This window comes from Bombina bombina, chromosome 6 (assembly GCF_027579735.1).
Source record: "Bombina bombina isolate aBomBom1 chromosome 6, aBomBom1.pri, whole genome shotgun sequence".
NCBI lineage: Eukaryota > Metazoa > Chordata > Amphibia > Anura > Bombinatoridae > Bombina > Bombina bombina.
This window is the reverse complement of record NC_069504.1, coordinates 1,084,951,223-1,084,979,104: the sequence shown is the minus strand read 5'-3', so window position 1 is coordinate 1,084,979,104 and position 27,882 is coordinate 1,084,951,223. Positions and strand designations below refer to the sequence as shown.

Below are 27,882 nucleotides of genomic sequence, written 5' to 3'. Positions count from 1 at the left end.
AAGGCCCAGGTAGAAGCCACAGCTCTAGTAGAATGAGCTGTAATTCTTTCAGGGGGCTGCTGTCCAGCAGTCTCATATGCTAAACGGATTATACTCCGAAGCCAAAAAGAAAGAGAGGTTGCCGAGGCCTTTTGACCTCTCCTCTGTCCAGAGTAAATAACAAACAGGTGAGATGTTTGGTGAAAATCTTTAGTAGCCTGCAAGTAAAAACTTCAATGCACGGACTACGTCTAGATTATGCAAAAGACGTTCCTTCTTTGAAGAAGGATTAGTGCATAATGATGGAACAACAATCTCTTGATTGATATTCTTGTTAGAAACCACCTTAGGTAAAAACCCAGGTTTTGTACACAGAACTACTTTATCTGAATGAAAGATCAGATAAGGAGAATCACAATGTAAGGCAGATAACTCCGAGACTCTTCGAGCCGAGGAAATAGCCATCAGAAAAAGAACTTTCCATGATAGAAGTTTGATATCAATAGAATGAAGGGGTTCAAATGGAACCCCTTGAAGAACTTTAAGAACCAAGTTTAAGCTCCATGGGGGAGCAACAGGTTTAAACACAGGCTTAATTCTATCTAAAGCCTGACAAATTGCCTGAACGTCTGGAACTTCTGCTAGACGCTTGTGTAAAAGAATAGACAGAGCAGAAATCTGTCCCTTTAAAGAACTAGCTGATAGTCCTTTGTCCAAACCCTCTTGAAGGAAGGACAATATCCTAGGAATCCTAACCCTACTCCATGAGTAATTCTTGGATTCACACCAATGAAGATATTTACGCCAAATCTTGTGTTAAATTTTCCTGGTGACAGGCTTTCGTGCCTGTATTAAGGTATCAATTACTGACTCGGAGAAGCCACGCTTTGATAGGATCAAGCGTTCAATCTCCATGCAGTCAGTCTCATAGAAAGTAGATTCGGAAGATTGAAAGGACCTTGTATTAGAAGGTCTTGTCTCAGAGGCAGAGTCCATGGTGGAAAGGATGACATGTCCACTAGGTCTGCATACCAGGTCCTGCGTGGCCACGCAGGTGCTATCAATATCACTGATGCTCTCTCCTGTTTGATTTTGGCAATCAGACGAGGGAGCAGAGGAAACGGTGGAAACACATAGGCCAGGTTGAAGAACCAAGGCGCTGCTAGAGCATCTATCAGTGCCGCTTCTGGGTCCCTGGACCTGGATCCGTAACAAGGAAGCTTGGCGTTCTGGTGAGACGCCATGAGATCCAGTTCTGGTTTGCCCCAACGGAGAACCAATTGAGCAAACACCTCCGGATGGAGTTCCCACTCCCCCGGATGAAAAGTCTGACGACTTAGAAAATCAGCCTCCCAGTTCTCTACCCCTGGGATATGGATCGCTGATAGGTGGCAAGAGTGAGTCTCTGCCCAGCGAATTATCTTGGAGACTTCTGACATCGCTAGGGAACTCCTGGTCCCCCCTTGATGGATGATGTAAGCCACAGTCGTGATGTTGTCCGACTGAAATCTGATGAACCTCAGTGTTGCTAACTGAGGCCAAGCTAGAAGAGCATTGAATATTGCTCCTAACTCCAGAATATTTATTGGGAGGAGTTTCTCCTCCTGAGTCCATGAACCCTGAGCCTTCAGGGAGTTCCAGACTGCACCCCAACCTAGAAGGCTGGCGTCTGTTGTTACAATGGTCCAATCTGGCCTGCGAAAGGTCATACCTTTGGACAGATGGACCCGAGATAACCACCAGAGAAGAGAATCTCTGGTTTCCTGATCCAGATTTAGTAGAGGGGACAAATCTGTGTAATCCCCATTCCACTGACTGAGCATGCATAATTGCAGCGGTCTGAGATGCAGGCGTGCAAATGGCACTATGTCCATCGCCGCTACCATTAAGCCGATTACTTCCATGCACTGAGCCACCGTGAGGCGCGGAATGGAGTGAAGAACACGGCAAGCATTTAGAAGTTTTGATAACCTGGACTCCGTCAGGTAAATTTTCATTTCTATAGAATCTATCAGAGTCCCTAGGAAGAAAACCCTTGTGAGAGGAGATAGAGAACTCTTTTCTTCGTTCACTTTCCACCCATGCGACCTCAGAAATGCCAGAACTATCTCTGTATGAGACTTGGCAATTTGAAAGCTTGACGCCTGTATCAGGATGTCGTCTAGGTAAGGAGCCACCACTATACCTCGCGGTCTTAGAACCGCCAGAAGTGAGCCCAGAACCTTTGTAAAAATTCTTGGGGCTGTAGCCAACCCGAATGGAAGAGCTACAAACTGGTAATGCCTTTCTAGAAAGGCAAACCTCAGGAACCGATGATGATTCTTGTGGATCGGAATGTGAAGGTAGGCATCCTTTAAGTCCACTGTGGTCATGTACTGACCCTCTTGGATCATGGGTAAAATGGTTCGAATAGTTTCCATCTTGAATGATGGAACTCTGAGGAATTTGTTTAGGATCTTTAGATCCAAAATTGGTCTGAACCACAAACAGATTTGAATAAAACCCCTGTCCTTGTTCCTTCCACGGAACTGGATGGATCACTCCCATTACAAGGAGGTCTTGCACGCAGCTTAGGAATGCCTCTTTCTTTATCTGGTTTGCAGATAATCTTGAAAGGTGAAATCTCCCTTGTGGGGGAGAAGCTTTGAAGTCCAGAAGATATCCCTGAGATATGATCTCCAATGCCCAGGGATCCTGAACATCTCTTGCCCACGCCTGGGTGAAGAGAGAGAGTCTGCCCCCTACTAGATCCGTTGTTGGATAGGGGGCCGATCCTTCATGCTGTCTTGGAGGCAGCAGCAGGCTTTCTGGCCTGCTTGCCCTTGTTCCAGGACTGGGTAGGTTTCCAGGCCTGCTTAGATTGAGGAAAAGTTCCCTCTTGTTTTGAAGTAGAGGGAGCTGATCCTGCACCTGCCTTGAAATTTCGAAAGGCACGAAAATTAGACTGTTTGGCCCTTGATTTGGCCCTGTCCTGAGGAAGGGTATGACCCTTACCTCCAGTAATGTCAGCAATAATTTCTTTCAAACCAGGCCCGAATAAGGTCTGCCCCTTGAAAGGAATGTTAAGTAATTTAGACTTTGAAGTCACATCAGCTGACCAGGATTTAAGCCATAGCGCCCTACGCGCCTGGATGGCGAATCCGGAATTCTTAGCCGTTAGTTTATGAACAATGGCATCAGAAACAAATGAGTTAGCTAGCTTAAAGGGACACTGTACCCAAATTTTTTCTTTTGTGATTCAGATAGAGCATGCAATTTTAAGCAACTTTCTAATTTACTCCTATTATCAATTTTTCTTCGTTCTCTTGCTGTCTTTATTTGAAAAAGAAGGCATCTAAGCTTTTTTTTGGTTTCAGTACTCTGGACAGCACTTTTTTATTGGTGGATGAATTTATCCACCAATCAGCAAGGACAACCCAGGTTGTTCACCAAAAATGGGCTGGCATCTAAACTTACATTCTTGCATTTCAAATAAAGATACCAAGAGAATGAAGAAAATTTGATAATAGGAGTAAATTAGAAAGTTGCTTAAAATTTCATGCTCAATCTGAATCACGAAAGAAAATTTTTGGGTACAGTGTCCCTTTAAGTGTTCTAAGCTTGTAATTAATTTCAGTCAATGGAGCTGTATGGATGGCCTCTTCCAGGGCCTCAAACCAGAACGCCGCCGCAGCAGTGACAGGCGCAATGCATGCAAGGGGCTGTAAAATAAAACCTTGTTGAATAAACATTTTCTTAAGGTAACCCTCTAATTTTTTATCCATCGGATCTGAAAAAGCACAACTGTCCTCAACCGGGATAGTGGTACGCTTTGCTAAAATAGAAACTGCTCCCTCCACCTTAGGGACTGTCTGCCATAAGTCCCGTGTAGTGGCATCTATTGGAAACATTTTTCTAAATATAGGAGGTGGGGAAAAGGGCACACCGGGTCTATCCCACTCCTTACTAATAATTTCTGTAAGCCTTTTAGGTATTGGAAAAACATCAGTACTCACCGGCACTGCATAGTATTTATCCAGCCTACACAATTTCTCTGGCACTGCAATTGTGTCACAGTCATTCAGAGCAGCTAATACCTCCCCAAGTAACACACGGAGGTTCTCAAGCTTAAATTTAAAATTAGAAATCTCTGAATCAGGTCTCCCCGATTCAGAGACGTCACCCACAGACTGAAGCTCTCCGTCCTCAGGTTCTGCATATTGTGACGCAGTATCAGACATGGCTCTTACAGCATCTATGCGCTCTGTATCTCATCTAACCCCAGAGCTATCGCGCTTGCCTCTCAATTCAGGCAATCTGGCTAATACCTGTGACAGGGTATTATTCATGATTGCAGCCATGTCCTGCAAAGTAATCGCTATGGGCATCCCTGATGTACTTGGCGCCATATTAGCGTGCGTCCCTCGAGCGGGAGGCGAAGGGTCCGACACGTGGGGAGAGTTAGTCGGCATAACTTCCCCCTCGACAGACCCCTCTGGTGACAATTCTTTTATAGATAAAGACTGATCTTTACTGTTTAAGGTGAAATCAATACATTTAGTACACATTCTCCTATGGGGCTCCACCATGGCTTTTAAACATAATGAACAAGTAGTTTCCTCTATGTCAGACATGTTTATACAGACTAGCAATGAGACTAGCAAGCTTGGAAAACACTTTAAACAAAGTTAACAAGCAATATAAAAAACGTTACTGTGCCTTTAAGAGAAACAAATTTTGGCAAAATTTGAAATAACAGTGAAAAAAAGGCAGTTACACTAACTAAGTTTTTACAGTGTATGTAACAAGTTAGCAGAGCATTGCACCCACTTGCAAATGGATGATTAACCCCTTAATACAAAAAACAGATTAACAAAACGAAAAATATGTTTTTTCAACAGTCATAACAACTGCCACAGCTCCTACTTTTGAAGCCTTTTGAGCCCATCAGAGATGTCCTAACTGCACCAACTGTAACTTTTATACTATAACAGTGGAAAGCCTCAGGAAAACTGTTTCTAGCAAAAATAAAGCCAGCCATGTGGAAAAAACTAGGCCCCAATAAGTTTTATCACCAAAGCATATATAAAAACGATTAAACATGCCAGCAAACGTTTTATATTACACTTTTATAAGAGTATGTATCTCTGTTAATAAGCCTGATACCAGTCGCTATTAAATCACTGCATTTAGGCTTAACTTACATTAATCCGGTATCAGCAGCATTTTTCTAGCAAGTTCCATCCCTAGAAATATGTTTACTGCACATACCTTATTGCAGGAAAACCTGCACGCCATTCCCTCTCTGAAGTTACCTCACTCCTCAGAATATGTGAGAACGGCAATGGATCTTAGTTACTTCTGCTAAGATCATAGAAATCACAGGCAGATTCTTCTTCAAATGCTGCCTTTGATAAAACAGTACACTCCGGTACCATTTAAAAATAACAAACTTTTGATTGAAGTTAAGAAACTAACTATAATACACCACTCTCCTCTTACTACGTCCATCTTTGTTGAGAGTTGCAAGAGAATGACTGGATATGGCAGTTAGGGGAGGAGCTATATAGCAGCTCTGCTGTGGGTGATCCTCTTGCAACTTCCTGTTGGGAAGGAGAATATCCCACAAGTAATGGATGATCCGTGGACTGGATACACTTAACAAGAGAAATACTGATTACTTAACACATAGTAACACCACAGAATTATAAATATTGATTACTTTACACATAGTAACACCACAGAATTATAACTACTGATTACTTTACACATAGTAACACCACAGAATTATAAATACTGATTACTTAACACATAGTAACACCACATAATTATAAATACTGATTACTTTGTTACACATAGTAACACCACAGAATTATAACTACTGATTACTTTACACATAGTAACACCACAGAATTATAACTACTGATTACTTTACACATAGTAACACCACAGAATTATAAATACTGATTACTTTGTTACACATAGTAACACTACAGAATTATAAATACTGATTACTTTACACATAGTAACACCACATAATTATAAATACTGATTACTTTGTTACACATAGTAACACCACAGAATTATAAATACTGATTACTTTGTTACACATAGTAACACCACAGAATTATAAATACTGATTACTTTGTTACACATAGTAACACCACAGAATTATAAATACTGATTACTTTGTTACACATAGTAACACCACAGAATTATAAATACTGATTACTTTGTTACACATAGTAACACCACAGAATTATAAATACTGATTACTTTACACATATTAACACCACATAATTATAAATACTGATTACTTAACACATAGTAACACCACATAATTATAAATACTGATTACTTTGTTACACATAGTAACACCACATAATTATAAATACTGATTACTTTGCTACATAGTAACATCACATAATTATAAATACTGATTACTTTACTACACACAGTAACACCACATAATTATAAATACTGATTATTTTGTTACACATAGTGACACCGCAGAATTATAAATACTGATTACTTTACACATAGTAACACCACAGAATTATAAATACTGATTACTTTGTTACACATAGTAACACCACAGAATTATAAATACTGATTACTTTGTTACACATAGTAACACCACTGAATTATAAATACTAATTATTTTGTCACACATAGTAACGCCACAGAATTATAAATACTGATTACTTAACACATAGTAACACCACAGAATTATAAATACTGATTACTTAACACATAGTTACACCACATAATTATAAATACTGATTACTTAACACATAGTAACACCACATAATTATAAATACTGATTACTTTGTTACACATAGTAACACCACAGAATTATAAATACTGATTACTTTCTTACACATAGTAACACCACAGAATTATAAATACTAATTACTTTGTAACACATAGTAACACCACAGAATTATAAATACTGATTACTTAACACATAGTAACACCACAGAATTATAAATACTGATTACTTAACACATAGTAACACCACAGAATTATAAATACTAATTACTTTGTTACACATAGTAACACCACAGAATTATAAATACTGATTACTTTCTTACACATAGTAACACCACAGAATTATAAATACTAATTACTTTGTAACACATAGTAACACCACAGAATTATAAATACTGATTACTTAACACATAGTAACACCACAGAATTATAAATACTGATTACTTTGTTACACATAGTAACACCACAGAATTATAAATACTGATTACTTTGTTACACATAGTAACACCACAGAATTATAAATACTGATTACTTTGTTACACATAGTAACACCACAGAATTATAAATACTGATTACTTTGTTACACATAGTAACACCACAGAATTATAACTACTGATTACTTTACACATAGTAACACCACAGAATTATAACTACTGATTACTTTACACATAGTAACACCACAGAATTATAAATACTGATTACTTTGTTACACATAGTAACACCACAGAATTATAAATACTGATTACTTTACACATAGTAACACCACAGAATTATAAATACTGATTACTTTGTTACACATAGTAACACCACTGAATTATAAATACTGATTACTTTGTTACACATAGTAACACCACAGAATTATAAATACTAATTACTTTTTTACACATAGTAACACCACAGAATTATAAATACTGATTACTTTACACATAGTAACACCACAGAATAATAAATACTGATTACTTTACACATAGTAACACCCCTGAATTATAAGTACTGATTACTTTGTTACACATAGTAACCCCACAGAATTATAAATACTGATTACTTTACACATAGTAACACCACAGAATTATAAATACTGATTACTTTGTTACACATAGTAACACCACAGAATTATAAATACTGATTACTTTACACATAGTAACACCATATAATTATAAATACTGATTACTTTGCTACACATAGTGACACCACAGAATTATAAATACTGATTACTTTACACATAGTAACACCACAGAATTATAAATACTGATTACTTTGTTACACATAGTAACACCACTGAATTATAAATACTAATTACTTTGTCACACATAGTAACGCCACAGAATTATAAATACTGATTACTTTACACATATTAACACCACATAATTATAAATACTGATTACTTAACACATAGTAACACCACATAATTATAAATACTGATTACTTTGTTACACATAGTAACACCACATAATTATAAATACTGATTACTTTGCTACATAGTAACATCACAGAATTATAAATACTGATTACTTTACTACACACAGTAACACCACATAATTATAAATACTGATTACTTTGTTACACATAGTAACACCACATAATTATAAATACTGATTACTTTGTTACACATAGTAACACCACAGAATTATAAATACTGATTACTTTCTTACACATAGTAACACCAATGAATTATAAATACTGATTACTTTGTTACACATAGTAACACCACTGAATTATAAATACTGATTACTTTGCTACACATAGTAACACCACTGAATTATAAATACTGATTACTTTGTTACACATAGTAACAACACAGAATTATAAATACTGATTACTTTGCTACACATAGTAACACCACATAATTAAAAATACTGATTACTTTACACAAATTAACACCATATATAGTAATGGATACTGGTAAGTCTGTTACACACAGTAACCCCCACACAGTAATAAATACTGAATACTCTGTGACACAAAGCATACACAATACAGTAACAAATACTGATTACCTTGTTATACACAATAATCCCATATACAGTGATAAATACTGATTATCTTGCTACACACAATAACCCTACACTAAGTTACAATTATACACAGTAACACTACATTTAATAAAAAAACTACTGAAAATCTTATTACACAAAGAACCAACACACAATATTAAATACTTATTACCTTTCTTACACACAATAACCCCTAACACAGTAATAAATACTGATTCCATTGTTAAGTATCACAACAAAGTATCATATGATAATTACCTTGTTCCAAAAAAGTAACCCCCACATACAGTAATACATAGGTATTACCTTGTTACAGAAAATACCACCACACACAGTAATCAATTTTGACTACTACCTTGTTACACACAGTATTACCTTGTTATATTATTATTATTACTTGTATTATTTAGAATAAAAGGATTGCTGTCTGCATTGATATAGTGGAGTTCCCACCAACCCACAAATACATTTGCATATGAAGGGGCAAAGTTGAATACAAAATTCATTATTGAACAGAAAATAATTGTGGTTTAGGAGGAACTCCAGACAATCATGCAGAAAAACCTTGACTTCATCCTGAAAAGATGTTTCTATATCCAAAAAAATATTTAAAGGGACAGTCAACCATAGAATTGTTATTGTTTTAAAAGATAGATAATCCCTTTATTACTCATTCCCCAGTTTTGCATAACCAACACAGTTATATTAATGTACTTTTTACCTTTGTGATTACCTTGTATCTAGGAACCTTCTTCCAGCCCCCTGATCACATGACTGTGACTGTTTATTATCTATTGTCTTAAATTTAGCATTGTATTGTGCTAAATCTTAAATAACCCCCTGTGCCTGAACACAGTGTTATCTATATAGCCCACGTGTACTTTCTGTCTCTTTGTGTTGAAAAGAGATTTAAAAAGCCTGTGATAAGAGGCAGCCCTCAAAGGCTTAGAAATTAGCATATGAGCCTACCTAGGTTTAGTTTAAACTAAGAATACCAAGAGAAAAAAGCAAATTTGATGATAAAAGTAAATTGGAAAGTTGATTAAAATTAAAAGTCCTATCTGAATAATGAAAGTTTAATTTATACTAGACTGTCCCTTTAACTGCCGAATGCCAAGAGTTTGAGGAATTCAAGAGTACAAAGACACTATGGGGCCTATTTATTATGTGTCTGTCCGACATAAACCGATCAGCGGATCATGTCCGACAGACATCACTGAATGCGGAGAGCAATATGCTCTCCCCATTTAGCATTGCACCAGCAGCTCTTGTGAACTGCTGGTGCAACGCCGCCCCCCTGCAGATTTGCGGCCAATCGCCCGCTAGCAGGGGGTGTCAATCAACCCGATCGTATTGGATCGGGTTGAATTGTGGCGATGTCTGTCTGCCTCCTCAGAGCAGGCAGACAGGTTATGGAGCAGCGATCTTTGTCACACACAAAGAAGGGATGCAGAGCGGGAGGACGAGAATTTATTAGCAACTCTAGTAGCACAGAGGCTTCAATAAAAGACCAGGGCACTCCACCTAGTGGAAGTATCACCCCCCAAAAGAGAAAGAGAGGATGAAGGGGAATCACAGGCTACAGGTAGTCTGGGTCAAAAATATACCACAGTTAGGCAAGTCACTCTCACTCCAAGAACACTCGTACCACTAGTTAGAAATACGATAGGTGTCAGTGCGGGTGCAGAAGGGGGCCTGAGTGCTAACAACCTATTTGAAACCCATAAGGTGGAGAATGTGACTGATGCTCTGTTTATGACCATAGGTGAACAGACCATGATCAAACCCTCTGACTCAGAGCAGTTTATGTCATGGGCACTGAAATACCCTGACCCTGGGAAGCACCCTTTGGTGGCAATAACGTATCTCAAAAGGGTCACAAACAATATTTGTCTGGCAGGTCCTGAATATCGGTTCTTGTTGTCCGATATAGATTTCCCTGGGATCTATAAGCTCCTGGACCCTAAGTACGATTATCCTGAAACTATGGGCAAATATGTATGGAGAACCACTTGGGTGGCAGAAAAAATGTGGCAGGCAATTTAGACATTTTAAAAATCAGCATGGTGATTGGAAACATATTACAAAGGCAGCCGCATGTAAACAGAAACCAGGAGTGCAAGTTTCAGATTTTATTAAGAGGTTCGGAGATTGTTGGAGACAGGAGTGTTGTTTAGAGAGTGCAGGATATTAAGGGCAATTATATGTGCACTAACCTCTTAGTGACCAGAGCACTTTTCCATTTGTTGACGTTTAGGACCAGGGCTTTTTTTACATTTCTGTGGTGTTTGTGTTTAGCTGTAATTTTCCTCTTAGTCATTTACTGTACACACACATATTATATACCCTTTTCTCCCCATTAAATAGACTTTTTTATAAATACCATTGTTTTCATCATATCTTATAATTTACTATAAAAAATAAAAAAAATATGATGAAAAAATGAAAAAAACACACACTTTTTCTAACTTTGACCCCCAAAATCTGTTACACATCTACAACCACCAAAAAACACCCATGCTAAATAGTTTCTAAATTTTGTCCTGAGTTTAGAAATACCCAATGCTTACATGTTCTTTGCTTTTTTGCAAGTTATAGGGCAATAAGTACAAGTAGCCCTTTTCTATTTCCAAACCATTTCTTTTCAAAGTTAGCGATAGTTACATCGTAACACTGATATCTGTCAGGAATCCCTGAATAACCCTTCACATGTATATATTTTTTTTAGTAGACAACCCAAAGTATTGATCTAGGCCCATTTTGGTATATTTCATGGCTCCATTTCACCGCCAAATGCGATCAAATAAAACAAATCATTTTACACAAACTTTCGGCTAGATTACGAGTTCTGCGTTAGCCTTTAAAAGCAGCGTTGAGAGGTCCCAACGCTGCTTTTTAACGCCCGCTGGTATTACAAGTCTGATAGGTACAGGTGTACCGCTCACTTTTCTTCCGCGACTTGAGGCTACCGCAAATCCCCTTACGTCAATTGCGTATCCTAACTTTTTAATGAGATTTTCCTAACGCCGGTATTACAAGTCTTGGACAAAGTGAGCAGTACACCCTCTCCTGTCAAGACTTCTACCGCATTTAAAAGTCAGTAGTTAAGAGTTTTATGGGCTAACGCCGGAACATAAAACTCTTAACTAAAGTGCTAAAAAGTACACTAACACCCATAAACTACCTATGAACCCCTAAACCGAGGCCCCCCCCACATCGCAAACCCTATAGTAAAAATTTTGAACCCCTAATTTGCCGACCGGACATCGCCGCCACTTTAATAAATGTATTAACCCCTAAACCGCCGCACTCCCGCCTCGCAAACACTAGTTACATTTTATTAACCCCTAATCTGCCGTCCCTAACATCGCCGACACCTACCTACAATTATTAAAACCTAATCTGCCGCACCCAACGTCGCCGCTACTATATTAAATGTATTAACCCCTAAACCTAACCCTAACCCCTCTAACTTAAATCTATTTTAAATAAATATAAATAAAATTACTATAATTAAATACATTAATCCTATTTAAAACTAAATACTTACCTATAAAATAAACCCTAATATAGCTACAATATAACTAATAGTTACATTATAGCTATTTTAGGATTTATTTTTATTTTACAGGCAACTTTGTTTTTATTTTAACTAGGTAGAATAGTTATTAAATAGTTATTAACTATTTAATAACTACCTAGCTAAAATAAATACAAAATTACATGTAAAATAAATCCTAACCTAAGTTACAATTACACCTAACACTACTCTATAAATAAATTAATTAACTAAATTAAATTAAACTAATTACAATTAAATTAAATAAACTAAATTACGAAAAAAACAAACACTAAATTACAGAAAATAAAAAAGAAATTACAATTTTTTAAACTAATTACACCTAATCTAATCCCTCTAATAAAATAAAAAAGCCCCCCAAAATAATAAAATTCCCTACCCTATACTAAATTACAAATAGCCCTTAAAAGGGCCTTTTGCGGAGCATTGCCCCAAAGTAATCAGCTCTTTTACCTGTAAACAAAAAAATACAATACCCCCCCAACATTAAAACCCACCACCCACATACCCCTACTCTAAAACCCACCCAATCCCCCCTTAAAAAAACCTAACACTAACCCCCTGAAGATCACCCTACCTTGAGCCGTCTTCACCCAGCCGGGCAGAAGTCTTCATCCGATCGGGGCAGAAGAGGTCCTCCAGACGACAGAAGTCTTCATCCAGGCTGCATCTTCTATCTTCATCCTTCTGGCGCGGAGCGGGTCCATCTTCAAGACATCCGACACGGAGCATCCTCTTCTTCCGACGGGCTAGCGACGAATGACGGTTCCTTTAAGTGACGTCATCCAAGATGGCGTCCCTTGAATTCCGATTAGTTACTGGTGACACTAATAGGAAAAAACGTTTTGGTTTAATTACAAATAAAACGTTTTTTGAGGGACTTTAAGGGGTCTTTGTGGCTTGTTTAAGGGCTATTAACCCACATGGCTAGTTTAAGAAACACTCTGTGGTATTTTTTAGGCCCCATAACATCGAGTGAGGTGGGTGGGGCCTATTTTCAGTTGCACAGTTTATTTACCTCAGAAGCATCCAGCTACTTCTCCAGAGATTCCTGCTGTATTTGAGGGCTGTAAAGAGGTTTTTTTCCCCATAAATCGTTCCTAAAGGGCAGGTAGGCGCCACAGTAGAGCTGTGGCAAGGTGCTGAACGTTATTTTACCGGTTTTGAAGTTTTTTTTAAAATTTCGTTGTGTTTACTGCTTTTTTACACTGTTTTGCAGAGTTTGTGCAGCTTTTTTTTCTCTTAAAGGCACGGTACCGTTTTTTAAAAAGTGTTACTTACTTTGATTAAAGTGTTTTCCAAGCTTGCTTGTTACATTACTAGCCTGTTTAACATGTCTGACACCAAGAAGAATCCTTGTTCTATGTGTTTAGAAGCCATTGTGGAACCCCCTCTTAGAATGTGTCCCACTTGCACTGATATGTCTATAAATTAGAAAGAGCATATTTTAGCACTTAAAAATATTGCAATAGATGATTCTCAGTTAGAAGGAAATGAAGGTTTAGCATCTAGCTCTCCCCAAGTGTCACAACCAGTAACGCCCGCACAGCCAAGTACCTCTAGTGCGTCTAATTAATTTACTTTACAAGACATGGCCACAGTTATGAATAAAACCCTCACAGAGGTTTTCTCTAAACTGCCTGGTTTGCATGGAAAGCGTGTCAGCTCTGGGTTAAGAACAAATGCTGAGCCATCTGACGCTTTAGTAGCCGTATCCGATATACCCTCACAATGTTCTGAAGTAGGGGTAAGGGATTTGTTATCTGAGGGAGAGATTTCTGATTCAGGAAAGACATTCCCTAAGACAGATTCTGATATGACGGCCTTTAAATTTAAGCTTGAACACCTCCGCTTATTACTCAAGGAGGTATTAGCTACTCTAGACGATTGTGACCCTATAGTGGTCCCAGTGAAATTGTGTAAAATGGACAGATACTTAGAGGTTCCTGTTTACACTGATGTTTTTCCAGTCCCTAGGAGGATTGTGACTATTGTTACTAAGGAGTGGGATAGACGAGGTATTCCGTTCGCTCCCCCTCCACGAGTCCTGGCACCATACAGGACTCGTGGCAGACTGTTCCTAAGGTGGAGGGAGCTATTTCTACTATTGCTAAGCATACAACTATACCTATCGAAGACAGTTGTGCTTTCAAAGATCCTATGGATAAAAAATTAGACAGTCTCCTAAAGAAAAATTTTGTTCATCAAGGTTTTCTTCTCCAACCTATTGCATGCATTGTTCCTGTAACTACTGCAGCTGCTTTCTGGTTTGAGGCTCTAGAAGAGGCTCTCCAGGTGGAGACTCCATTAGAGGACATTATGGATAGAATTAAGTCCCTTAAGTTGGCTAATTCTTTCATTACAAATGCCGCTTTCCAAATGGCTAAATTAGCGGCAAAGAATTCAGGTTTTGCCATTTTAGCATGCAGGGCGTTATGGCTTAAGTCCTGGTCTGCTGATGTGTCATCAAAATCTAAATTGTTGAACATCCCTTTCAAAGGAAAGACCCTATTCGGGCCTGCACTGAAAGAAATTATTTCAGACATCAATGGAGGGAAAGGCCATGCCCTCCCTCAGGATAAAACAAATAAGATGAGGACCAAACAAAATAATTTTCGTTCCTTTCGGAACTTCAAGGGTGGTCCCACTTCAGCTTCCCCTGCAGCACAAGAGGGGAATTCTGTCCAATCCAAGTCAGTCTGGAGACCTAACCAGGCTTGGAACAAAGGTAAACAGGCCAAGAAGCCTGCTGCTGCCTCTAAGACAGCATGAAGGGGTAGCCCCCGATCCGGGACCGGATCTAGTAGGGGGCAGACTCTCTCTCTTTGCTCAGGCATGGGCAAGAGATGTTCATGATTCCTGGGCTTTAGAAATTGTGTCCCAAGGATATCTTCTGGACTTCAAAGACTCCCCCCAAGGGGGAGATTTCACATTTCTCAATTGTCTGCAAACCAGACAAAGAGAGAGGCGTTCTTATGCTGTGTAGAAGACCTACATACCATGGGAGTGATTCGCCCAGTTCCAAGAGCGGAACAAGAGCTAGGTTTTTACTCCAACCTGTTTGTGGTTCCCAAAAAAGAGGGAACTTTCAGACCAATCTTGGATCTCAAAATTCTAAACAAATTCCTCAGAGTACCATCTTTCAAGATGGAGACTATTTGGACTATTCTTCCTCTGATCCAGAAGGGTCAATATATGACTACCGTGGACTTAAAGGATGCGTATCTACACATCCCTATTCACAGAGATCATCATCAATTCCTCAGATTCGCATTTCTGGACAGGCATTAGCAGTTTGTGGCTCTTCCCTTTGGGTTGGCCACGGCTCCCAGAATTTTCACAAAGGTGCTAGGGTCCCTTTTGGTAGTTCTAAGACCGCGGGGTATAGCAGTGGCGCCTTATCTAGACGACATCTTAATTCAGGCGTCGACTTTCCAGCTAGCCAAGTCTCACACGGACATCATGTTGGCTCTCACGGGTGGAAGGTGAACATAAAAAAGAGTTCTCTCGTCCTTCTCACAAGAGTTTCCTTCCTAGGGACTCTGATAGACTCGGTAGAAATGAAAATATTTCTGACAGAGGTCAGAAAATCAAAACTTTTAATCACTTGTCGAGCTCTTCATTCCATTCCTCGGCCATCAGTGGCTCTGTGTATGGAGGTAATCAGACTTATGGTAGCAGCAATGGACATAGTTCCTTATGCCCGCCTACACCTCAGACCACTGCAACTATGCATGCTCAAACAGTGGAATGGGGATTATGCAGATTTATCTCCTCAACTGCATCTGGACCAAGAGACCAGAGATTCTCTTCTCTGGTGGTTGTCTCAGGACCACCTGTCTCAGGGAATATGTTTCCGCAGGCCAGAGTGGCTCATAGTTACGACAGATGCCAGCCTGCTTGGCTGGGGTGCAGTCTGGAAATCCCTGAAAGCACAGGGCTTATGGTCTCGGGAGGAATCTCTCCTCCCGATAAACATTCTAGTACTGAGAGCGATATTCAGTGCGCTTCAGGCGTGGCCTCAGCTAGCTGCGGCAAAATTCATCAGATTTCAGTCAGACAACATCACGACTGTAGCCTATATCAATCATCAAGGAGGAACACGGAGTTCTCTAGCGATGATGGAGGTAACCAAAATTATCCGATGGGCGGAGGATCACTCTTGCCATCTCTCAGGAATCCATATCCCAGGGGTAGAGAACTGGGAGGCGCATTTCCTAAGTCGTCAGACTTTTCATCCGGGGGAGTGGGAGCTCCATCCGGAGGTATTTGCCCAGCTGACTCAGCTATGGGGCACACCAGAATTGGATCTGATGGCGTCCCGACAGAATGCCAAACTTCCGCGTTAAGGGTCCAGGTCCCGGGATCCCCAGGCAGTACTGATAGATGCTCTAGCAGTGCCCTGGTCCTTCAATATGGCTTATGTATTTCCTCCGTTTCCTCTCCTCCCACGTCTGGTTGCCAGAATCAAGCAGGAGAGAGCTTCGGTGATTCTGATAGTGCCTGCGTGGCCACGCAGTACTTGGTATGCAGACCTGGTGGACATTTCATCTGTTCCCCCGTGGACTCCTAATCCAAAGTCCGTTCAAGCATCCAAATCTAATTTCTCTGCGTCTGACTGCTTGGAGATTGAACGCGATGATGGAGGTAACCAAAATTATCCGATGGGCGGAGGTTCACTCTTGCCATCTCTCAGCTATCCATATCCCAGGAGTAGAGAACTGGGAGGCGGATTTTCTAAGTCGGCAGACTTTTCATCCGGGGGAGTGGGAGCTCCATCCGGAGGTATTTGCCCAGCTGATTCAACTATAGGGCAAACCAGAACTGGATCTCATGGCGTCTCGTCAGAACGCCAAGCTTCCTTATTACGGGTCCAGGTCAAGGGATCCCCAGGCAGCGCTGATAGATGCTCTAGCAGTGCCCTGGTCCTTCAGCCTGGCTTATGTGTTTCCACCATTTCCTCTGCTCCCTCGTCTGATTGCCAAGATCAAGCAGGAGAGAGCTTCAGTGATTTTGATAGCTCCTGCGTGGCCACGCAGGACTTGGTATGCATGGTGGACATGTCATCTGTTCCACCGTGGACTCTGCCAATGAGGCAGGACCTTCTAATCCAAGGTCCGTTCAAGCATCCAAATCTAATTTCTCTGCGTCTGACTGCTTGGAGATTGAACGCCTGATTCTATCAAAGCGTGGTTTCTCTGAGTTGGTCATTGATACCCTGATTCAGGCTAGAAAGCCTGTCACCAGGAAAATCTATCATAATATTTGGCGCAAATATCTTTGTTGGTGTGAATCCAAGGGTTACTCATGGAGTAAGATTAGGATTCCTAGGATTGGAGAAGGGATTATCAGCTAGTTCCTTAAAGGGACAAATATCTGCTTTGTCTATTCTTTTACACAAACGTCTGGCAGATGTCCCAGACGTTCAAGCGTTTAGTCAGGCCTTGGTCAGGATCAAGCCTGTATTTAAACCTGTTGCTCCGCCATGGAGCCTAAACTTGGTTCTTAAAGTTCTTCAAGGGGTTCCGTTTGAACCTATGCATTCCATAGATATTAAGCTTCTATCTTGGAAAGTTTTGTTTTTAGTAGCTATCTCTTCGGCTCGAAGAGTTTCTGAGTTATCTGCTTTACAGTGTGACTCACCTTATCTTATTTTCCATGCAGATATGGTGGTTTTACGTACCAAACCTGGATTCCTTCCTATGGTTGTTTCTAATAGGAATATCAATCAGGAAATTGTTGTTTCTTCGCTGTGTCCTAATCCTTCTTCAAAGAAGGAATGTCTGTTGCACAATCTTGATGTGGTTTGTGCTTTAAAGTTCTACTTACAAGCAACCAAAGATTTCCGTCAAACATCTTCGTTGTTTGTTGTCTATTCTGGTAAGCGGAGAGGTCAAAAGGCTACGGCTACCTCTCTTTCTTTTTGGCTGCAAAGCATCATCCGTATGGCTTATGAGACTGCTGGCCAGCAGCCTCCTGAAAGAATTACTGCTCATTCTACTAGAGCAGTGGCTTCCACATGGGCTTTTAAAAATGAGGCTTCTGTTGAACAGATTTGTAAGGCGGCGACTTGGTCTTCGCTTCATACTTTTTCCAAATTTTACAAATTCGATTCTTTTGCTTCTTCGGAGGCTATTTTTGGGAGAAATGTTCTACAAGCAGTGGTGCCTTCCGTTTAAGGAACCTGTCTTGTACCTCCCTTCATCTGTGTCCTAAAGCTTTGGTATTGGTATCCCACAAGTATGGATGAATCCGTGGACTCGATACATCTTACAAGAGAAAACAGAATTTATGCTTACCTGATAAATTTCTTTCTCTTGTGATGTATTGAGTCCACGGCCCGTCCTGTCTATTTAAGGACAGGTAGTATATTTTTATTTAAAAAACTTCAGTCACCATTGCACCCTATAGTTTCTCCTTTTTCTTCCTAGCCTTCGGTCGAATGACTGGGGGGTGGAGCTAAGGGAGGAGCTATATAGACAGCTCTGCTGTGGGTGCTCTCTCTGCCACTTCCTGTAGGGAAGGAGAATATCCCACAAGTATGGATGAATCCGTGGACTCGATACATCACAAGAGAAAGAAATTTATCAGGTAAGCATAAATTCTGTTTTCTTTTTTATTTTCTGTAATTTAGTGTTTTTTTTCGTAATTTAGTTTATTTTATTTAATTGTAATTAGTTTAATTTAATTTAGTTACTTAATTTATTTATAGAGTAGTGTTAGGTGTAATTGTAACTTAGGTTAGGATTTATTTTACAGGTAATTTTGTATTTATTTTAGCTAGGTAGTTATTAAATAGTTAATAACTCTTTAATAACTATTCTACCTAGTTAAAATAAATACAAAGTTGCCTGTAAAATAAAAATAAATCCTAAAATAGCTATATATATGTATATATGTATATATATGTAACTATTAGTTATATTGTAGCTATATTAGGGTTTATTTTATAGGTAAGTATTTAGTTTTAAATAGGATTAATTTATTTAATTATATTAATTTATTTATATTTATTTAAATTATATTTAAGTTAGGGGGCGTTAGGGTTAGACTTAGGTTTAGGGGTTAATAAATTTAGTATAGTGTCGGCGACGTTGGGGGCGGCAGATTAGGGGTTAATAATTGTAGGTAGGTGGTGGCGACGTTGGGGGCGGCAGATTAGGGGTTAAAAAATATAATGTAGGTGTTGGCGTTGTTAGGGGCAGCAGATTAGGGGTTCATAAGTATAATGTAGGTGGCGGCGGTGTCCGGAGCGGCAGATTAGGGGTTAATAGTATAATGCAGGTGGCGACGATGTCGGGGGCGGAAGATTAGGGGTCAATAAGTGTTAGATTAGGGGTGTTTAGATTCGGGGTTCATGTTAGGGTGTTAGGTGTAGACTTTTCCCATAGGAAACAATGGGGCTGCGTTAGAAGCTGGACGCTGCTTTTTTGCAGGTGTTAGGTTTTTTTTCAGCCGTCTCAGCCCCATTGTTTCCTATGGGGAAATCGTGCACGAGCACTTTACACCAGCTTACCGCTGATTTAAGCAACGCTGGTATTACAGTGAGATGTGGAGCTAAATTTTGCTCAACGCTCACTTTTCTGAGGCTAACGCAGCCTTTCAGAAAACTTGTAATACCAGCATTGTTTTAAGTGAGCGCTGGAAAAAAAAGGCTTGTTAACAACGCACGGCTTTACCGACAAAACTTGTAATCTAGGCGTTTAGGTTTCTCAGTGAAATTATTTACAAACAGCTTGTACAATTATGGCACAAATGGTTGTAAATGCTTCTTTGGGATCCCCTTTGTTCAGAAATAGCAGACATATATGGCTTTGGCATTGCTTTTTGGTAATTAGAAGGCCGCTAAATGCCGCTACACACCACACGTGTATTATGCCCAGCAGTAAAGGGGTTAATTAGGGAGCTTGTAGGGTTAATTGTAGCTTTAGCGTAGTGTAGTAGACAACCCAAAGTATTGATCTAAGCCGTGTTTGGTATATTTCATGCCGCCATTTCACCGCCAAATGCGATCAAATTAAAAAAAATTGTTCACTTTTTTACAAACTTTAGGTTTCTCACTGAAATAATGTATAAACAGCTTGTGCAATTATGCAATTATGGCTTGTTAACAATGCACGGCTTTACCGACAAAACTTGTAATCTAGGCGTTTAGGTTTCTCAGTGAAATTATTTACAAACAGCTTGTGCAATTATGGCACAAATGGTTGTAAATGCTTCTCTGGGATCCCCTTTGTTCAGAAATAGCAGACATATATGGCTTTGGCGTTGCTTTTTGGTAATTAGAAGGCCGCTAAATGCTGCTGTGCATCACACGTGTATTATGCCCACACATGTGTATTATGTTTATTAACCCCTTAATGACCACAGCACTTTTCCATTTTCTGTCCATTTGGGACCAAGGCTGTTTTTACATTTCTGCGGTGGTCTTTAGCTGTAATTTTCCTCTTACTCATTTACTATACCCACACATATTATATACCGTTTTTCTCGCCATTAAATGGACTTTCTAAAGATACCATTATTTTCATCATATCTTATAATTTACTATAATTTTTTTTATAAAATATGATGAAAAAATGGAAAAAAACACTTTTTCTAACTTTGACCACCAAAATCTGTTACACATCTACAACCACCAAAAAACATCCATGCTAAATAGTTTCTACATTTTGTCCTGAGTTTAGAAATACCCAATGTTTACATGCTCTTTGCTTTTTTTGCAAGTTATAGGGCAATAAATACAAGTAGCACTTTGCTATTTCCAAACCACTTTTTTTCAAAATTAGCGCTAGTTACATTGGAACCCTGATATCTGTCAGGAATACCTGAATATCTCTTGACATGTATACATTTTTTTTAGAAGACATCCCAAAGTATTGATCAAGGCCCATTTTGGTATATTTTATGCCACCATTTCACCGCCAAATGCGATCAAATAAAAAAAATTGTTCACTTTTTCACAAACTTTAGGTTTCTCACTGAAATTATTTACAAAGAACTTGTGCAATTAAGACATAAATGGTTTTAAATGCTTCTCTGGGATCCCCTTTGTTCAGAAATAGCAGACGTATATGGCTTTGGCGTTGCTTTTTGGTAATTAGAAGGCCGCTAAATGCCACTGCGCACCACACATGTATTATGCCCAGCAGTGAAGAGGTTAAGTAGGGAGCTTCTAGGGTTAATTTTAGCTTTAGTGTAGTGTAGTAGACAACCCCAAGTATTGATCTAGGCCCATCTTGGTATATTTCATGCCACCATTTCACCGCCAAATGCGATCAAATAAAAAAAACTTAACATTTTTCACAATTTTAGGTTTCTCATTAAAATTATTTACAAACAACTTGTGCAAGTATGGCATAAATAGTTGTAAATGCTTCTCTGGGATACCCTTTGTTCAGAAATAGCAGACATATATGGCTTTGGCATTGCTTTTTGGTAATTAGAAGGCCGCTAAATGCCGCTGCACACCACACGTGTATTATGCCCAGCAGTGCAGGGGTTAATTAGGGAGCTTGTAGGGTTAATTGTAGCTTTAGCGTAGTGTAGTAGACAACCCAAAGTATTGATCTAAGCCGTTTTTGGTATATTTCATGCCACCATTTCACCGCCAAATGCAATCAAATTAAAAAAATTGTTCACTTTTTTACAAACTTTAGGTTTCTCACTGAAATTATTTACAAACAGCTTGTGCAATTATGGCACAAATGGTTGTAAATGCTTCTCTGGGATCCCCTTTGTTCAGAAATAGCAGACATATATGTCTTTGGCGTTGCTTTTTGGTAATTAGAAGGCCGCTAAATGCTGCTGTGCATCACACGTGTATTATGCCCAGCAGTCCAGGGGTTAATTAGGGAGCTTGCAGGGTTAATTTTAGCTTTAGTGTAGAGTTCAGCCTCCCACCTGACACATAAGACCCCCTGATCCCTCCCAAACAGCTCTCTTTCCTCCCCCACCCCACAATTGTCCCCGTCATCTTAAGTACTGGCAGAAAGTCTGCCAGTACTAAAATAAAAGGTTTTTAAGCATATTTACATATGCTGCTGTGTAGGGTCCCCCCTTAGCCCCCAACTTACCTGATCCCCAAACAGCTCTCTAATCCTCCCCCTCTACCTTATTTGGAGCCATCTTGGGTAGTCAACAGAAAAATAGATTTTTTTTTAAACTTTTTTTTTTCTGTAGTGTAGCTTCCCCCCCCAAGACCATCCCCCCACCGCCTCCCAGATCCCTTAGCTATTTTATTAACCTATTCCCTCCCTCCTTTCTCCCACTTACAATTATAAATTTTTCTGTAGTGCAGTGGTTCCCAGCCGCTCCCTCCCCGTGCATGTGCTCGTCCGCCATCCCCGGTGCACGCGTGAGGCCCACCCGCCTCTCACTTCGGCTCCCACCCACCAACGTTTGCGACCATCGATGTCCGGTGCAGAGAGGGCCACACTGGAGGGGTAAAGAATGTTATTGCAGGATGCCTCGGTCGTTAAGGGTATTACGTCCTCGGTCATTAAGGGTATTTTTTTTGAGGACGTATGTCGTCGGTCATTAAGGGGTTAAATGTTTTTTCTTAACTTTTCTCACATAATTTTAGCTGGGGATCGATCCTAATTTGGGATACAATTTAAAGTGTATTTTTTCCTTGGCTTATATTAATTGAATATTAAAATCTTTGAAACTTATCTGTACAAGTTTATTTACTGTTTCACAACATGTCTGATATGGAGCAAGAGCCTGCTCTTATGAATTCATGCTTATTATGTTTAGATGCACAAATTGCAGCTCCTATGCAATTTTGTTCTTCATGTGTCAAGAAAACCTTGCAAAATAAAGGTATAATTTTGGAGCCTAATGTCTCTAAGGATGAAGCTGTTAAAATAATACCTCAGCTTTCTCCTGCTACATCCCAAGCCTCAATGGCATCACATGCAGTGTCCTGCGGTTCCTCTATAACTCCTAGTGGAGTTTATTTAAAAGCAGAAATTGCTACCCAAGTATCTTCAGCGGTATCTGCGGCATTAGCTGCCATTCCCAGATTACAGGGAAAATTACACATACACACACAAAAATTGAAATGTGGTGGGCGGGGCTTAAAAAATCATAAGACCAAAGTAATATAAAATTCTAAATAAAGTCATATATTTTAATACATTTAGGCAGCAAATCAAACCTCTGGTATGGTTATGTGAGCTATGTATTTAATTAGCCTTTGCAAAGACATTGCTAAATATTTTTATCTTAATTGGACATTTAATAATAAATTCTTTAAAACTGCTCTCTGCATTCCCCATTAATATTCTAATTCTGGCATTTAAAGTCAGCAAAAATGCACAGTAACATACTACATAGCATACACTTACATATGCAGATACACACACTATATAACATACACTTATACATGCACGCACATACACACACACACTACATAGCATACACTTACACATGCAGATACACACACACTACAAAGCATACACTTATACATGTAGATACACACACACTACATAGTATACACTTATACATGTAGATACACACACACTACATAGTATACACTTATACATGCAGATACACACACACTACATAGCATACACTTATACATGCAGATACACACACACTACATAGCATACACTTATGCATGCAGATACACACACACTACATAGCATACACTTATACAGGCAGATACACAGACACTACATAGTACACACTTATACATGCAGATACACACACACTACATAGCATACACTTATACAGGCAGATACACAGACACTACATAGTACACACTTATACATGCAGATACACACACACATTACATAGCATACACTTATACATGCAGCATACACTTATACATGCAGATACACAGACACTACATAGTATACACTTATACATGCAGACACACACACACACTACATAGCATACACTTATACATGCAGATACACATACACACACATGCAGATACACATACACACACACTACATAGCTTACATTTATACATGCAGACACACACACACTGCATAAACTTATACATAGAGATACACACACAGTTATGGATACAGATAGACACACACACACACAATACATCATATATGGGTATCTGTAATTCATTTTATGGGGTTCTGGGGTTGGCAAGCACATTAGCTGGCAGTCTGCGGCTGCCACTGTTCGTTACCCAGGTATTAGCACTGCTCATTGTATAAAACTGAAGGCATGCTAGTATTATCACCAGGGGTTAGACATCATCACTACCAGAGGTAGGTTAGAGAGGTCATCATTACCCGTGGTGAGAGTGTATACAGCCTTCTTACTCCTGCTTAACCCACACACCATTCCTTTTACACAGGGAATCTAACAGCTATCTAACCCTGTGAGAGCAAAGCCAGCTGCTTCTGAGTATGGGCCCAACAGAATTTAATTTTTTATATATATATATATATATATATATATATTTATTTATTTATTTTTTAATGCCTGGGGCGAATCGGGACAGATAGCTAGCAACCCGGGACAGGGGGACAGACCCCTAAAATCGGGACTGTCCCGCGAAAATCGGGACAGTTGGGGGTATGGCATATGCTGTCAGCATTCAGCGAAGTCTGGCGGACATGACATTGATAAATCTGCCCCCAAGAGTTAATAGTGGGAAGGTTTTTTGAGAAAGATAGGGTACACTTGGCCAAATGTGTAAAAAATGTTGTTCTCTTATCCCATAATCTTAATGGTACCATTTTTAATCCCCATATTATACTGAGTCAGTGGCCTACTACAGCTACCTTAATCTATAATGCAGCTAGACAAGTCAATTCTACAGCTTTAACTTTATGGGATGGGTCCTACCTGTCTTTTAAGTACATTCAGAACTTTACTGTAATCACACTGAGCCACATAACACAATTAGTAGATGGTTCTGGCGTAACAATAAACATAGGTAAACAGACCGGTGCGCACCTCAGACCAGAAGAAGAAGAGTCCCTTCTTGCCCTCCATTTATCAAGTTACCTTATGGCTATTATCGGCTTTGTGAAAGTTATACCATGCAGTCACCTGTCAGCTTGCTACCTGGGGTACTTACCTCCAGCTTAAAAGTGATATGAAACCCAATTTTTTTCTTTCATGATTTAGATAGAGCATGACATTTTAAGCAACTTTTACTCCTATTATAAATTGCTCTTGGTATCTTTATTTGAGAAGCAGGAATGTAAACACAATCCACACAGCACTAATAAATAATCAGTGTTACAGCTTGAAGACAAAACACAAATGCTGGTTACATGTTACACACACACTAGTGTGACACAGAAATACACACAAGCAGCGTCACACAAACACACAACACTAATAAATAATCACAGTGTTACAGCTGGAATACAAAACACAAGTGTTGGTTACATGTTACACACACACTAGTGTGACACAGAAATACACACAAGCAGCGTCACACAAACACACAGCACTAATAAATAATCACAGTGTTACAGCTGGAATACAAAATACAAGTGTTGGTTACACGTTACACACACACTAGTGTGACACAGAAATACACACAAGCAGTGTCACACAACACACAGCACTAATAAATAATCACAGTGTTACAGGTGGAATACAAAACACAAGTGTTGGTTACATGTTACACACACACACTAGTGTGACACAGAAATACACACAAGCAGTGTCACACAAACACACAGCACTAATAAATAATCACAGTGTTACAGGTGGAATACAAAACACAAGTGTTGGTTACATGTTACACACACACTAGTGTGACACAGAAATACACACAAGCAGTGTCACACAAACACACAGCACTAATAAATAATCACAGTGTTACAGCTGGAAGACAAAACACAAATGCTGGTTACATGTTACACACACACACTAGTGTGACACAGAAATATACACAAGCAGCGTCACACAAGCACACAGCACTAATAAATAATCACAGTGTTACAGGTGGAATACAAAACACAAGTGCTGGTTACATGTTACACACACACTAGTGTGACACAGGAATACACACAAGCAGTGTCACACAAACACACAGCACTAATAAATAATCACAGTGTTACAGGGGGAATACAAAACACAAGTGTTGGTTACATGTTACACACACACTAGTGTGACACAGAAATACACACAAGCAGTGTCACACAAACACACAGCACAAATAAATAATCACAGTGTTACAGCTGGAAGACAAAACACAAGTGCGGGTTACATTTTACACACACACACTAGTGTGACACAGAAATACACACAAGCAGCGTCACACAAACACACAGCACTAATAAATAATCACAGTGTTATAGGTGGAAGACAAAACACAAGTGCTGGTTACATGTTACACACACACTAGTGTGACACAGGAATACACACAAGCAGTGTCACACAAACACACAGCACTAATAAATAATCACAGTGTTACAGGGGGAATACAAAACACAAGTGTTGGTTACACGTTACACACACACTAGTGTGACACAGGAATACACACAAGCAGCGTCACACAAACACACAGCACTAATAAATAATCACAGTGTTACAGCTGGAATACAAAACACAAGTGTTGGTTACATGTTACACACACACTAGTGTGACACAGAAATATACACACGCAGCGTCACACAAACACACAACACTAATAAATAATCACAGTGTTACAGCTGGAAGACAAAACACAAGTGTTGGTTACATGTTACACACACACTAGTGTGACACAGGAACACACACAAGCAGCGTCACACAAACACACAGCACTAATAAATAATCACAGTGTTACAGCTGGAAGACAAAACACAAGTGTTGGTTACACGTTACACACACACACTAGTGTGACACAGAAATACACACAAGCAGCGTCACACAAACACACAGCACTAATAAATAATCACAGTGTTACAGCTGGAAGACAAAACACAAATGCTGGTTACGTTACACACACAATAGTGTGACACTGAATTACACACAAGCAGTGTCACACAAACACACAGCACTAATAAATAATCACAGTGTTACAGCTGGAAGACAAAACACAAGTACTGGTTACATGTTACACACACAATAGTGTGACACAGAAATACACACAAGCAGCGTCACACAAACACACAGCACTAATAAATAATCACAGTGTTACAGGTGGAATAAAAAACACAAGTGCTGGTTACACGTTACACACACACACTAGTGTGACACAGAAATACACACAAGCAGCGTCACACAAACACACAGCACTAATAAATAATCACAGTGTTATAGGTGGAATACAAAACACAAGTGCTGGTTACATGTTACACACACACTAGTGTGACACAGAAATACACACAAGCAGCGTCACACAAACACACAACACTAATAAATAATCACAGTGTTACAGCTGGAATACAAAACACAAGTGCTGGTTACATGTTACACACACACTAGTGTGATACAGAAATACACACAAGCAGCGTCACACAAACACACAGCACTAATAAATAATCACAGTGTTACAGCTGGAATACAAAACACAAGTGTTGGTTACATGTTACACACACACTAGTGTGACACAGAAATACACACAAGCAGCGTCACACAAGCACACAAAACGAATAAATAATC

General features: G+C 39.3%; 1 protein-coding gene across 3 annotated transcripts in view; it reads left to right on the top strand.

Annotated features, from left to right (window-relative positions):
- Nucleotides 1–27,882, top strand: part of DGKI (diacylglycerol kinase iota) — a 560,838-nt gene that overhangs the window by 480,565 nt on the left and 52,391 nt on the right. The gene's annotated exons all lie outside the window — the stretch shown is intronic.